General features: G+C 35.1%; 1 protein-coding gene across 1 annotated transcript in view; it reads right to left on the bottom strand.

The window, feature by feature from the left end:
* SOX5 (SRY-box transcription factor 5) overlaps positions 1 to 9,255 on the bottom strand; it is a 377,294-nt gene extending 368,039 nt beyond the window's left edge. The window contains exon 1 of the mRNA XM_072954196.1: positions 9,141 to 9,255. The gene's annotated coding sequence lies outside the window, so the exon portion shown is untranslated. The remainder of the gene's footprint in view (positions 1 to 9,140) is intronic.
* Between the last annotated feature and the right edge of the window lie 4,526 nt (positions 9,256 to 13,781).

Here is a 13,781-nt window from a genome sequence, read left to right as displayed (position 1 = left end):
TGTCTGAGGTCTCAAAACTAGGAAGTGCAGAGATGGGGAACACCAAAGTTATGACAGCTTTCCTCCAGAGCTCTCAAAAGGCGCCATATACTAATGTGTCTCAGATATACCCTAACAGCCACTAAATACCAAGTGCAGAGGCAAGTGCTTAATAAACACGTTTCAATGTTGAGTGTTTAAACATTAGACTAAGTTAGGTTGAGCAATGATTACCCCATCCTCACAAAACTTGATATAAAAGATAGTTATTTATATAAGAATTAAGAACAGTTAAAGAATAGTATGCTCATCCTATTTATGGTATAATAAACAGAATTAGCACACTCATCATAAAATCTAGCTCTCTTTTTAAAAATAGTTTCCATTTCTGAAATCCAACAGAAAATACAGTAGTCCCCCCTTTTCTGTGGGGGATATGTTCCAAGGCCCCCAAGGATGCCTAAAACTGCAAACCATACTAAACCTTTACATAGTACGTTTTTCCTATACATACATGTGATGAAGTTTAATTTCTAAATTAGACACAGTAAGAGATTAGCAATAACTAAAATAAAATAATTATAACAAAATACTATAATAAAAGTTAGGTGCGTGTTGTCTCTCTTGGTCTCAAAATACCATTGCACTGTACTCACCCTTCTTTTCGTGATAATATGGGATGATAACATGTCCACGTAATGAGATGAAGTGAGGTGAATGACGCAGGCACTGTGACACAGCATTAAGCTACTATTGACCTTCTTATGATATGTCAGAAGGAGGATCATCTCCTTAGGTGATCTTGGATCATGGAGCCATAACGAGGTCGATGGATGGGGATCATGGGCAGAATGAAGCGGAATGGCATGAGATTTCATCACCCTACTCAGAGTGGACATGTAATTTAAAACTTATGAAATGTTTATTTCTGGAATTTTCCATTTAATGTTTTCAGACCATGACTGACCACGGGTTACTGAAAGCACAGAAAATGAAACCGTGGATAAAGGGGAACTACTACTGCACAGGCGCCAATCTTCCGGTCGCCATGTAACTACTTTGCAATGAAATTTCTGTCTTATAGAAAGAATCATGTCAGGCAAAAGGTTTTACTCATTACACAATCATCTCTATTTGTGATAAGTGGTGTTGTCTCATTGTTGTCAGTTCATGAGGTTGAAAAAGACATGAACCAATCACTCTGGTGGTAAAAATCAAAAGACTTCTACTGAGTTAAAAAAAAAAAACCCATACAACTCATGAGAAGAGAAGTCATTCAAATGGCACCATACCTTAAAAAGTGCTCTTGACCACAAAACTTTGTTATTTAATTTCTCAACCTGGAAAGAAATTCAAGGAACACACTGCACTGACCCTTTACCCACAGGCAGCAGCAAAGTGAAAAGTAGCACCATATCATTACTGCACTGGGGCTTGGGTTCTTAATTATTAGATAATTTCTGCAAAGTGTTTTAGTGCACATCTTTCAGGGGAGTTTTTCCACTGTAGTCGTGGTATGTATTTCTTGATATTAACTAATCAGAGTAGAAATAAGAAGGAAGCTGAGTAAAGTATGAAAACATTTGAACACTTAGCTTCATTTTTAAGTTGATTCTACTTGTCTATTCCCTATATTCTTCTTTGATTGCATGTTTATTCACAGTAAATGAAAATGTTACCTATTAACAATGTTCAGTCTGCTTATATCTAGGACTGCACAGAGGAAAGAATAATGGCTAACCTGAAAGTTAGGAGGCCTGTGCTCCAAGAGAGCCACGATTCCTTCCTTATTAGCGGTTCTGCCTACATCTTTAACTACTCAAGGAAGACAATTTTTAAGGTCCCTCTCCACTCTCAAATTCTGACTCTGTAACCTTTTTTTCAATAAATCAATTTATAATTTACATAAAATTTCTTACCCTTCTTATTTTGTCCCAATTATATATCCTTTAAAAAATGTTTTAAGAATAATCCTTGTAGTTTGTTTTAACCCTTTAAAGTACAGCATAACTCTATATTCACATATCAATATAAGACTGAAGGAAAAATATTTTATTAATTAAAGTTAGTTTATCTAAATTCAATTAAGTTAAAACAACCAGGAGAACTTAACTGGTCACGAAAAAGTGACCACATTTTCAAAAGACCTAATATTATGACTAAATTAACCTATTTATGATTCTGAAAATTTCTGTGCTTGAATTTTCAAAACACAGTTTTCATTTTTTCTGATAAGTACAATTACATTGAATGGCATTACTTTCATTTTTTCTGATAAGTACAACTACATTGAATGGCATTACCTAATTCAGTGAGAGAAGTAAAAGCAGTTTATTACTATACTGAATATGTCATGTGCCTGTGATGGCAGTGACCAGTACTGTAGGGAGAAATAAATACAAGGGATTTTGCTTTTATCCAAAATTTCAAAACATCAAATGAGAAACTCAAAGACAAACTAAAAAGTTGAAATGTTAGAAATCCTGACAGGCAAATTGCGTTCAAGAAAACCTAGTTTTTAAAACGAATTTCGTGGACACTCTGTAGAACTCCTGCCAAATACACAGCTTCTTTTTTTTTCATGTTATTGTTAACAAAAATGACTTACTGCCATAATTTAGAAAATAATTCAGTCAAACTATGCACAGAACGAAAAATGCAAGAAAACAGACATTATCAAAAGTATGTATTCATTCGATTACTCAGTATGTATACAATGTTTAATTTACACTTGTATTGTAAATCATCTATATATTAAGACTGTATTGTTTATAATGTATACTTTTTCATAAACAGGAAAAAGGAGAAATTGATACTTGTAAATTTACCTGAAGCTGAAGAACTATTTAGGTATCAAATGGTATATTCAGTATTTAAAAACACTTAAATGTTAATTAACTCTAAACAAATCATGGGTCTGTAATCTGAAATACTTATTTTTAAGTTTTGCTTAAAGTCAAAGTACAGACTAAAAAACTATAAGCATTTGTAAGATATGCCAGCATCCTAGGCACATCTTAAAGAAAAAGAAGTATCTAAGGTAAAACATATTCTTCCTGGTTTCGGGACCAAACTTCAGACTTACTCAGTCTGTAAAGGTGGACAATTATTTTTAATTTTAATGAACAAGTCAACTTAATAAGCATTGTTCTAGTATTGAATGTGTTCCTTGAATTTTACTAGACATATCAAAGGAAAAAAAAAACAAATCAATACATATTATGCTTTCTATGAGCATCTTTTCTAACCAGAGAACACTGATAAAAGGTGAGGACACAAAGATAAACTTTTTTTTCAAGAAATTATGACCTAGTGCAAAATGTGGACATTCTTCCTTGCTCCAATAAAAGCAATTATCAAGTTATTATTAACTAGAAATCTACAATTTTCACACATTAATTCATTTACTTTTCAAAACAAATCTGAAATGTCTCAGTTATGAATATTAGTTCCACGTCACAGAAAACGCAAAGTTCAGGAAAAAAAATTAACTAGCGTCTGATCACACAACTAGTAATAGGCAGAACCACAATTTGAGCCCAAGTCTTCCAATTACAAACCTAGTGCCTGTTCCACTACCAGAGAGCTGCTTCCAAAAGTTATCACAATATAAGATAAAATGATAAAAGTGGTATTTAGTCAAACTAAATTCTGTGGGAGTTTAAGTGACAACTGATTTTGAAGTAAGATAACCATTTTCTGAACTTCAACAACTTAGAATTAAGTTGTTGAAGCTGATAAAATATAGATTAGAGAATCAATTGAAAATCTCAGAAGCACTATGAGAATTCAAATTACAGTGGAGAACAATGTAATATGTAGAAATCAATAGCTTTCATATATATGATTACATTCAGTTATCAAAAGATAATGAGAAAAAAAGACCCCATCAGCATTAGGGACACAAAAGATAAAGTATCCAAGAATAAAATCATTCACATAAAGACCTATATGAAAAAAGCTTGACACAATATAGAAAGACATACCATGTTCCTGGATAGGTAGCATCAATATAATTTCTTTCTAAATGAATGTATACATTTAATAAGCTCAAATTAAAATACCAGTATCTGCTTAAAACACCAGAAAACTAATTCAAAAGCTTACCTGAAATAAGTAAATTAAAATAATCAAAAAAAAAAACTGAAAAAGAATAAGGGCTCAGCTTACCAGATATTAAAATGTAATGTAGAGTCTTGATGATTAAAACAATGTATACTGAATGGATTGAAAGGCCAAAGGAATAGAAAAGAAGGTATAGAAAAAAACCCAGAGAGGAAATCTATTTAGTAAATGATATAGGTGGCGTTCAACAAATGCTCTATGATTACCTCATGACTAATGCAAACAGGAACATAAATTCCAAACAGATAAAAATTTAGCCACAAAGAAAAAAATCCAACCATATAAACAATAACAACTTCTGAGTTACAAAAGGTACCATAAACAAATCAAAAGTTTGGAAAAACAATATATTCAATCCATATCAAAGGAAAGAGCCAGTCTCCATGATATGTAAAGAGTTACCTGAAATCAACAAGAAAAAAATCAACAGTCCAATAGTAAAACAGGCAAATAATATGACTTGTTCAAAGAAAAGGAAATAGAAATGGTTCTTAAACAAAGGAAAGATGCTCAATATCTTTTAACTTAAATGCAGTTTACAACTACAATGTGATTACTATTTTTTAACCTATCAGCTTGGCAAAAAATAGTAATTTCAATGTTTTATGTTAGACTGCATTATTCATGTATAAATAGTTTGTCCTCTCCCTTGCTAAACTTCTCTGTAATAGAATTTACTTCCTAGCCCACCGACTTTGTTTTAAACATGTTACTTGCTTTGGCCAATGGAACAGAGGGCTTTCTCTGTGAATGTCTCAGCTTCTTTATGTTATTTTTGCCATCCACCATGAAAACAGCATATCCCAGACAAGGGCTAGTCTACCCGGAATGAAAGAGACATGGAGCCAAGTGGACCCCAGTCCAGTCCAAACAAGTCAATATGCAGCTGACCCACAGAGACCTCATGTTACACATGCAAGAAAAAATTCTTTTAAAAAAACTAATACACAGAGAAAGTGGGGTTGTTTGTTAACACAGCAAAAGCTTACTAATAGTCTGTCTGTGACTTAGGGAAATATGTGCTCTTGTATATTACTATTAGAAAAGTGTATCAATATAACTCTTATGAACAGCAATTTGGAAATATCTACCAAAACTATGAATGCAATTCCACTTCTAGGAATTTATTAGAGACATACTTTCAAATGTGAAGAATGCTATGTATTCAAAGTTAGTTACTGAAGAACAGCCCATAATAGCACATAACTGTTAACAGCCCAAAGGTCCACTGATCAGGGATACAACAAAACAATGGTATATTATAAATCTATTAATAAAAGTAAAAAGGATGTAACTACACACTGACATGAAAACATCATCAGTATATAAATTGTTGATATATATCTAAGGTGAAAAAAGCAAGGTACATATCTGGGAACTGAGTACAATGTGCTACAAAATGTGTGAAAGTAAGACATCAAGTTTCTTTTTGCTTATATGTACATAAGAAAACTTTGGAAGAATACATCAGAAAATGAAACAAAATTGTTATAATGGTGGTGGCAGAGTGAGGTCAGAACTGGACAGAAGGAAGACGGGTATGAGATTACAGCCTTTTTGCTGGGTGCTTTTGTAAACTTTTTATATTTTTTCATTATTTTGAATGAGAATCCATTACTTTTTCAAAAACAGTTAAATACACATAAATTAAATTAATTACATACACATCTAATTAAACTAAAAACTCTCTCTAAAGGCTACTCATCAGCTCTACATAATATTTCTCAAACTCATATCAGCAGACCCCACACACCCTATTTTTAGAGGCCTGTCATTAATATGTAATTTTTGTCATTAAAAAGTATTTTACCTGCTAGAAAGCCCAAAATTCTCACTTTTAATAATAAGCCTCAATTTAATGATATTTTCATACAGTATGATTTTAGTTTCTGAAATAAACATTTTTTAACTGAAATTCAAAGACCCCAGTGAATATATCCTTAGGGGTATATAATTTTTTTCTTTCAAGGTGGCTTGTATATAGCTTAAAGAATCAGAGATGATAGCTTAACTACAAGTAAAAAGTCCTTAACATGTCATATTTGACTCTTCATGCTCTGGCATGGCCTCCTTATCCAGCCACAGCTCTCCCTAAACGCCATGAACTTCATGATCCTGACCAGCCTGGTAGAGATGCCAGCAAACAGCCTGTTGATTCTTCTTTCAATGCTTCTGTGTGAAATGTACATTCTTCCTAGAATACCTTCCATACTACCTTACCCCCTTTTATCAGGCTAGTTTCTACTCATCCTTCGAGATCTGTTGAAGCAGCAGACTCCACTGGAATCCCATGTTGGTCCCTCACCTGTTGTCCTTCCTCGGACTCCCATAACACCAGGTAGAACGTAAATTTCCACTATTTAACTTTAACCTCTAAAAAGATAGATGCTCTGTTTTATTATTGTATCCTCCAGACCATTTCAGTGTTCTGCGGTATCCACAGCATTCTTCATCTGAACTAAACCAGAAAAAAATAAAGTTTCAAGAAAGGACAAACAACATAATGACAATTTTTTAAGAGGCCTATTTAAAAAGCCTTTGATTCTGGCATTCAGGCAGTGACTGGTGAGAGATGCTCTTGAAATATCAGAAGAACAGAGTTCATCTCTGGTAAAATCAAACCATAAATTCCATGCCTACACACACACACACACACACTTTATTCCCTTCCATTAGAAAAGATTCTAGAAACAACACGGGGTCTCCATATTAAACACCGCATCAGAAAGAGAAAAGCATCAACTGAAGGTATACTCTAGGAAAAATATACCAGTGAGAGAAAAAAATGTAGAAAATTTAAAACGTCTGAAGTTTTTGAGGGAAAAATAATGGACTAGCCACTGCTTTCGTAACATAATGGACTTCTTTATTAATTTCCTAATGGCAATAATCCCTGTCAAATACAACTGCCGTTCCATTTTTCCAGGTGCCCAGATGCTATTTTGGCAATTAGGCAGGCACTGCCATTTTGACTGCATTTACAATGATCAAGGATGCAATTGCCCACTGTTGTCCTTTTCTTCCAGTACAAAGATTTGAATCATAGTTTTGATCTTAAAATATTCCATTTATATCTCTTTGTTGATAGATTTTCCTGTCCCTTCATTTCTAGGTTCTGTAGAAATCATTAGTGACATTATGCCAAGGGCTGAACCTCATAAGCAACCTGAACAGTTTGATTCACTGGAAAAGCAACCCACAATTCACTGAAAGAAAATGCAATAATGAGCCTGTCCAATTAAAACTGTTAAATTAAATGGAGAGAATCTAATGATTTCCCCTTATCATTCTGATATTCTGGAAGCATGGCAGGGGAACGATAAATACCAACACATATGTTAAAGATGCCCACTCTTTTTAGTTTAAGTAAAGCAAGCAAAGTCTTTTAAAAGTAAACTACACTATTACATAAAGGACATTCTAACGGATACATCTAAGTACAAAGAAAAGGGCAAACGACCTTCTAAATTAAAACATATTTAAATAAATCCTTAAGCCAATTAAACAAATAGGAAGCTATCTTATTATCATACTGAGGAAGCACAGGAGAAAGTAGGAATTGCTGCCTAAACATAAGACTAGTTATGAAAAACACAAATGAGAAATCACTTACATTCTATTAGTTCAAAAGCAATACATTTATCTCATTTCTATTTTTCTGTAATTTCTGTCAAATAAATATAATCATGCTTTTCTGTCACATCTATGCAGCTCTGTCTTCATACCTACAGTCTCAGAAATTACAAAAGCAGATGCAGAATTCAAGGAATTGTCCTTGATTCCTTAATCTGACATATCCATATAAAAGCAAAATTCAGTATCAGGGAGAACTAGACTGGTTAATTTAATGACCTGACCTCACGGAGCTTTCAGAGATATGTTTAACAGAATTACAACAATTGACTACATCCCGAGTCGAGCATGCCCACATGCACAAATGAATGAAGTACAAAAAGTTGGAAGACAACAAATTCAATTCCATGGATAGTTATTGCATTTGAAGTGTATAATATTTAAATAAGCATTCTGCAAATAAAACGAGGCTGCTAATAAACGAGTTATGACTGTTTAGTAAAGATCTAAAGCAGTAGTCTTCAAACATTTCAGCCTTGGAACACTTCCTTAAAGACAAACAAAAACAAAAATCCAAAACCAACAGAGAATAGAAATATTAAGTTACAGAACAGGAGTGAGTTTGTGTGATGGGGATTTTGGAGTAGAACTGGGATTGAAGAGTATTTCACTAAACCTCTCTCCCCCTGAAGTATAGATCGAAAAGTATCACACCAAAATAATTAGGTCTGCAAAAACAAATTAAGATATATTATGGGAGATAAATATTAAAAGAATTTAAATTAGATACTTGTAAACATCTTAAATCATGTACCATAAAATGCCTTATTTCACCTCAAGTTTGCTTTTTTCCCTCTTATTTTTTCCACTATCCCAAAATACTATACAACTATAATTGTCATCATATCTCCCACAATTCCATGTATTCCTCACAATCACTCTTTTACTATATTCCCTTTATTTACTTTGCAGCTAATCCTGGGGCAGAAAAGACATACCTAAGTTAGTAAGAATTTTACTTCTCCCAGAAAGATACAATGCTGTCCTGTTAGCAAGGGGCTCCAATCCAGGATGTCCACAAGAATATAAGTTCACATCTCCTTCTAGGCCACCCTTGAAAAAGCAGCGTGCGTAATCTTCTAGAGAAGACTGTGAACTGTCTGAATGCGTAAAGTGCAGCATAACAATAAATAGCTCCCGAAGCACTGGCCATAGACTGTATTACTGATTACTATATGCATATTACATATGTACGTCATACACACACAAATATGTAATACACCAGCTAACTCAGTACAACCATTTACCTTAGTGTCTTTCAAACACTTCAAGCACCTCAACTAGGGCCAAAAAGGCCTGTTTGATTATTTTAAATACAAATGTATGGTTGTTCATATGTGGGTATCAACAATGTCTAGAAAATTAAAAGTATATTTACATGTTTCTACTAAGTTTTGGCCCACCTTGAGAAACGAATGTTTGACAGTCACCCATAACGCCGGAAAGCTGGACGGCTGTGCTCGCAAGAGAACTCAACCTGAAGCAGCAACCACTAGGGCCGCGGACCTTGGCAATGGCGGCGGCGGCGGAGGGGCGGGGGCTCCACAGCATTCCCGGCAGCCCGTGCGCGGGCGGGGCATGAGGGGAACGTGCCAGGCGTGCGCAACGACGTCACCAACGTGCCCTGCGCAGGCACCACCTACAGTGGCAGGGCTGCTGCGACGGCGGCGGGCTGTCCACCCACTGCCCTTCTCGCGGAGCCGGTGCAACTTGTCTATGTCCAGGGTCCAGCACAGGTGGTCCAGGGGCATGTGCGGCCTGAACACTAGGCGTGGCCGATGTCCGATCAGTCTCTGGGGGCCTGTGCCGCCGTATGTGCGGAGATGACCTATCCGCCTATCAGTGTGTCCTTTGGTTTCACTGACAGTTTCGGGTTTGGCACTGGTTGCCAGAGTATGTTGTACTATTGTCAGATCCTGCCTGCAAAACACTGGCCACCACAGCTGTTAGTGGGGACCTCAGGCACGAAAACCAGAAGTAAAGCACCCCAGCACTGGACAACTTCCTGGACCAATTGTGGGCTGACCCTCCGCATAGGGGCTTACAATCTTCTTGTGATTATCTGAGTGTTTTAACAACCATGATCTCTAGGCAGACATGCAGACCTAAGTGACACATGTTTTTGCATCAGACCTAAGTGACACATATTTTTGCATTCTTACAATTGGCTTTCTACCACTTGGAGACTTTCAGACCACAGTAATATGCAGCCTTAGAAGCTCCGGGTTGTCTATTACCTGATGCAGATTATTTCCTTATTTATTCTATTTGAAAGAAGTTGTAGAAACGTCCCATTGCATAGTCAGTCTTCTCAGTTAAGGAGCAGTAGTGTGGGGTAACAAGGGATGAGAATCCAACTCTTTTTCTCCCCTCTCCTTCTCCCTTCATACACAACATTCAAAAAAAATAAAAATAAAAATAAAAAGTAAGTGAATGCTTTAAGAGGTTTGAGTGGGTAAATGGCCTGTACTGGACTTTTTTTCCTCCCAGACAAGGGAAAGAAACAAGTTTGTTTCTACTTTTGCAGTAACTGAAAGGCAGGAAATTTTGTGCAGTGATTGACATAAAAATCTTGTATATATATATTGTATATATTGAAAATAAACACATTAAAATTAAGTTGATTTAAGTAAAATATTTTATTTGACCAAAAGTAAGATTATAAAAATGCAGTGAAGAAAAATATATTCAACTGCCCACTAATGTTAATGAAATCTTATTAATGTAATTACCAAATAGGCCAGTTTCTGGACACTTTATGTACATGTTAGCCTGGCCAAGTTTTATGTAATATGCATACTGAGCCTATAGTTAGCTATAATAGATAATGCACTGATTTGGTTATATACCAAAATCTCAGAAGCAATATAATATAGTGAATAAACACAAACATTTATTATGTGAATTCAGAGAACCTAGGTTCAAGTCATTATTCTGCCCTCATACCTCTCTGATCCTCAGCTGCCTCACTTGTAAATTGGGGATGATAACAATACCTGTCTTGCAAAGATATTATAAATATTTAATAGCATACTATACATGAAAAATGCTTTGTAAATTGTGAAATGCAGTGTAAGTCTTAGCAGCCAGTGTTTCAGCCAGTAAGGTATTGTTTATAAACTTAGAAAAGTAACTCTAGTGCATAAAGTAAATCAAACAAATTCCTATGTAAAATGACCTCTTTCAATAATACTACTCTTCATACTAGTGATTACATTTTCCTGTTGAGTGAATGATGCTGAAAAGAGCAAATAAGATGCTTTCTAGCAGCTGTATGTTTAAACCATAGTCAATTATTTTCAGATTGTTTATGTTGTACACAATGCATACCATAAGAAAGGAAAGAAAAACATTAAGATTCTGGAATTGAGCTCTTTTAAAAGTTAAGATTACTTAAGCACTTCATTTATTATACAGTTTATATGATGTATAGCATAAGCATGCATACACACAGTAAGGAAATGAATTTAAGAAGTCGACACTAGGTGGGTCCATAGTAAAGAACTGAACATTTTAAATCGAAATGTGAGAAATCTCTGTTTAAAATAGATGCATTACAGCTCAAAAAAAAAAAAAACCAACTGAAACAGAGTAATTTGAAAAGTTCAACTGGTATTTTTAAAGGCATATTATATGTAGATAAATATGAAATATAAAAAGTAAATATGCAGGATAGTCTAAATTATTTTTTAATTCAGTGATTTAGGATCTTCCAAAACAGTTTATTTTCATAAAATTACAGAGAAAATATGCAACATGGAGTAGAAATAGGAAAATAACGTACAGTCCCTTAGTTATTTAGAATAACAATTCCCTTGATAAATGTCTTTTCTGATTAAAAACAATAATTTTTAAAAATTCTTATAAATTCAAAATAATTTTAAGCCAATAGCTATAACAAAAGCACTGTATTTTTCTCTGCAATAGAACATTGTAGGACAGTAGGAAACACATAAAAAAATTTGGATATAACAAAATGGGAACCTGGCAAAACTGTTAAACCAATTATTAGTAATAAGAAATTAAAATGATTATTTAGGATAAACAGAGCTTAATTTTCCTGTCTGTCTTTATCTTCTGATTGGCCTGGCTTTGGAATTCCCAGTAGGAAATCTTTTGAAGAATATAAAGTTTAGTTTTGTGGCTGAGCAGATCCCTATAATAGCATGGTTATAAAAGCCAGATAATCATAGCTTACATTTTTGAAGTGCTTACTAAGTAGTAAAGCATTGCCATAAACACTCTTCGACCAACCCTTTGAGGTAGGCACCTTGTTAGCATCATCCCCAGTACCGTACAAAATCATATATATTAAATAATTTGCCAATGGTCAGACAGTAGATAGCAGATGTGGGTTCTACATGCCTCTCTAGTACTGGTTCTTGAACTCTTTTCAGCTAAACTTCCTCAAAAGAGTGTCTTCTCTTGCTGTTACCATTTAACCACCTTACATTTATGTCTCAGTGAAACACAGTATGGCTCTCACCTACGCACAGCACTACCAAAACTGTTATGTCTACAATTAACACTGACCTCCTTATTACTAAATCTAATGAAAACGTCAATCCTTACACTACTTGACCTTGGCCAAGCCTTCCTCTCTTTAACATTCTCTTCTCATTATGTCCATTAGAGCAGGACCCCTGTTTTTCATCATCCTTCTCCATCTGTCCCTTCTTGGACTTCTTTGAGTGTTGTCCCTGCTATGCTCAGCATTTGAATGTTGTGGCTACTTGCTTTGCGCATCAATTCTCACTCTTCTCTCTCCCACTGGACAATTTCACTTAATCTCTCAATTTTGATAACATCTAAATGTCAAGACTCCAAAATAATATTTCTATCTCAGATCCCTCTTCTTATTTCATATCTTTACCTGGATGTCTCATAGGCATCTCAAACTCTACATGTCCCAAAAGTAAACTCATCACCTCTCTACTGTCAACCCCATTTTTTTTCTATCAGCCACCCAATTGTTTGGGCCCCAAAACTAGGATTCAGTTATTCTTGACACTTTCCTTTCCTTCAGGCTCCCAAATCTGTTTTGTCTCCAAGTCTTTCTAGTTCTGTCCTAAATATGTCTTGAATTATTTCATTGTCTCTAATGTCACTATCATCACAGCAGTCCAAAGCATATCATCTCCTGCTAAAGTAATACAATTTCCTCTGTCTCTACCCACTCTCGTTTCTGCCAATCTGTTGTTTCCCCCACATAATACCCAGACTGATGGTCTTCCAGCAAAACTCAAGTCATTTCTCATGCTTATAATCCTTCAGTCTTCACATTTTCACTTAGAATAAAATCCATCACCCTTACTGTGGTCTATAGGACACCTTTTTATTCCTACCAAGCTCCATTCACAGCAGTTTTGTCTCTGTCATCAGGAAATACTAAATCATCTCTGAAACTAAGGCTTCCGTCCTCTACTATTTTCTCTGTTTAAAATAACGTTTATCCAAACTTTGATATTGGCTATTTACACTTTATTTCAATTTAAATTCCACTGGTGCAGTGTGACTTTTCTTTAGCTCCGAACTAAGCTAGCTCAAGCTAGTTTTCATAGTTGGAGCATCAGTTGTTGATGTTCCACTTATTTTCAGGGTGAAAAGTGATAGTTTCACACGGTATAAAAGTTTAAAATGTCTGAAACAATATTAGAGCCCGAGTGAGCATCATTTCAAAGACGGCTGTGTATGCTTCCAGCTTGTATTTTTTTGGTTTATTATCAAACTAGCAAACAGTACAAATATTTTACCTGAGTTCAAGGATACACGTATGAGGACAAAGCTCCACAATGACTTTCTAAGAAGCAGGACTTTGAAGTTCTGTGGTCAACAGTCCCCTCCCACAGATGAGTGACCTATTCACCAAGCAGGAGAAGCCCAGAAGCCTCTAATAGCCTACTAGCATGTCAGCATGCACAGGTTCACGGTTAACACAGACCACATTGTTGCTGCGGAACAGTTAATCACAGTAGCGTTCTCTTTTACACTGTGACATTAATTAGTCTGGCCTAGCCCACAGCCTATCACGTGAACAGAAAAGG

Source organism: Vicugna pacos, chromosome 34 (genome assembly GCF_048564905.1).
Source record: "Vicugna pacos chromosome 34, VicPac4, whole genome shotgun sequence".
Lineage (NCBI taxonomy): Eukaryota > Metazoa > Chordata > Mammalia > Artiodactyla > Camelidae > Vicugna > Vicugna pacos.
This window is presented reverse-complemented; position numbering and strand designations above follow the sequence as displayed.